The following is a 3,105-nucleotide window of genomic DNA, read 5'->3' on the forward strand; positions in this document are numbered from 1 at the left end:
TGCCAGAGATTCTACGTACACATTCTATTTTATAAATATATACATATATTAATAAAATACAATCTAAAGATGTATACTCTCTTAAAAAAGACTCAATTTTCAATTTTTAAAGTGAGATTTCACTCTGAAGAATTATCAACTTTTAAGAGTGACATTTAAATCTTCAGAGTAAGGGCCTGTTTACAATATGTGAAGTAAGCTTGGTTTAAGAAGTAAGAAATTGATCAATCACAGTCAAATGTGAGAAGAATAATTGACTGCGATTGGTCAATTTCTTACTCTTACTTCTTAAACCAAGCTTACTTCGCATATTGTAGACAACGCCTAAGATTCAATCTATAAGTTTTAGAGAGTATATGTACATGTATATAAATCTTTAGATTAAAATTTTATTTTTTAAACAAATAATAATAAATATAATATTTTTTATTCTTCTTTATAATAATTATAAAATCAATGAAAAATGAACACATTATGTTGCTCAGCATTGAACATGTTTATTTTCGATTTTATAGTTATTAAATGAAGAATAGCTTTATATATTTTGAATAAAATTTGATCAAGACTTCTATGATAAAAAATCAAGACCTATACATCGATCGCACTAATATAGTAAGAGGAGAAAAAAATAATTAGGCAATAATTTATTATATCTCGGTTATTTCTTTCAGGTTTATCTTCTCCTTTTTTTACGAATTCTAAGTAAGTAATACCAACAACGGGTTCTATATCTATGGAAAAGTCTACCCTGACACCAAATTACGTATTTAATGTACTAAGAATGAGATACTCGTCCGGTAATGTGGTTCGTGTTTCTCGTACATACATACGAGCGTGTATCCATGTGTAGCTTATTTTTTCCCTCGTTTGTTGCTTGTTTTTATCCAAATTAGTGTGTACTCGCGAACACTTATGTATGTTTATAATTTCCAATATACGGTTGAAAAGAACAATTAAAAAAAATGTACAAATTATAATTCTTAAATAATTTCGATTGAGTATTATAGAAATTACGATATAGAAATTATGTTATAAAATTTTGCATGTAAAACATTTTATCCTAAGATCCTCTTCAGATTAAATGATAAAATTTTCTCAAAATGATAAATAGATTAACCATATGTTATGTGTGCTTGTGTATATGTAATTTTTGCTTGTGTATCGAAACGGCAGGATAATCGAGACAATTATTTTGTCAGAATCTTGACAAAATGTGGTTGCCAAGGATATTGTACAGTTATTTACCATCTATATCACGCTTTCAAGAAATAACGTTCAGAAAGATATATTCTTGAGAAAACCAATGTTTATATACTCACGGCACGTTACCTCGTTCTTCAATGTCTGAATATCATTTGTCTTTCCATCATAACATTTATATTTCTTAAATTCGTCGACATAATTCGCGAATTCAACGATATTTTATTGCTCACGATAGGATACTACTTTTACTCTCATATTGGTAAAAAAATAAATACCCTAAATTTTTATTGTGTCTAAAATAATTTACTATATTATTAACAAAAAGTTTTATTTCTTGCGATTTATCTGAATTGACGTATCGGAATGTTTGAAAAACATAAATATGTTTCTCTTATATGTTTTTCTTGTATCCGTGAGTATAGGTTTTTTATGCGAAACCGAGCGTACCGAAAGAGCTGTTCAAGAAAAAAGTTTTATAGCGCATATATTACATACATGCTTTACTATATAATTTGTATAAAATCAGAACTTAAATTTCAAGCAAGGTACAATTTTCTTTATAAAACCCATATGTAGATAAAACTTAACTAATCTATTTGTTCGATGGATAATTAAAAATTTCAATACACAAAATCGGCATGGATATTATTTAGCTAATTCATTTAAAAAGTGTACGTGCAAATATTAATTTTTTTTACTGAAAGAAGCGACGTAGGGAAAAGTAATTGTGTACGCCCGCTGCTTATAATTGTAGACCGATATCTAAGAGAAGTATCGCAGTTACTGGAAGTCCGCAATCGCGCAAGAAACACATTCGTTGTTCCAACGAAAACGTCGTGAATTTTACGCCTCTTCTAATTTTGCTTAGTGATCGTACGAAGGAAGTATTCGTGCGACGTTGAAGATAAAACATTTCAACGTCAAAAATGATGAAATCATTTTCGCGAAATCGCGTCACCGTTTTTCCTTCGGAATGAATGATGCATCCTACAAGATCTAGCTAATCAACGAAAATTCGCACATACAAAGTAAGTGATTAATCAAAGATTAGCTAAATTCTTATTTTGTTCGCTTCTCTTACAATTGGATGCCGGTTTGTTTATGGAGATTTGATTTAATTATTTCCCTTTTTTTAGATTTCGATCAATTAATCGAAATGTCGTCGTTAATAATCCTGTCGGCACATATGACCATTAATCCTTCAGTTTCAGCCCATTTAACTAGTCTACTCACCACCTCGATGTAATTATTGGCTCTTCATGGCAGTATCGCGCCAATTCGTACGTTCATCGCTTGATAATCGCGATGGCTCATTGTGTAGCACCCGATTAACAATATACATTATACGTTCTAGGAATCAGTCACAGGCTGAGCCCCGTACGAGGCGGTTTCGTATGTCGCCCTTCAGGGGCTAGCCAAGTAAGTACGTAGCTGGGGTGGGGTGCGTTCATTTTCTATGTTTCGAGTTTTTAGTTTTTACTATCGTAACATCTACTTATTTTTCTTTCTTGCTTAAAAAAACAAAATAAAGAACCGACTCAGCAAGGCATTCGTCGTACCTTTATTTTGGTCACCCAGAGAAGATCGCGTTCTGTGTATCTTCCAGGCTTCCTAAATCCTCGCTATCTTCCCCTCTTGATAAAAAAAAAAAAAAACACCGATGACTGCATCCGCCAAGTCTTCTACTTGAGAGCCAGCAGCTCACTGACTCGAGGAAGATCGCAAAAATCTTTGCATCAGATGTTTCGTACCTGTTTCTCGCGTGCGAAGATGAGAGGAAGAGAACTCAGGATCTTCTACGTGATCGACCTTACCAACTACTTCGCTTCGGAGTCTTCGTCCAGGCCGCTCCAGTCTCTTGTGTCTTCCTTAAAAGAAAGAGAGTCGGCTCAGTAAGGTATC

The sequence above is a fragment of the Mycetomoellerius zeteki genome, unplaced genomic scaffold, assembly GCF_001594055.1.
Source record: "Mycetomoellerius zeteki isolate Tzet28-1 unplaced genomic scaffold, Tzet1.0 scaffold243, whole genome shotgun sequence".
In the NCBI taxonomy this organism is placed as follows: domain Eukaryota; kingdom Metazoa; phylum Arthropoda; class Insecta; order Hymenoptera; family Formicidae; genus Mycetomoellerius; species Mycetomoellerius zeteki.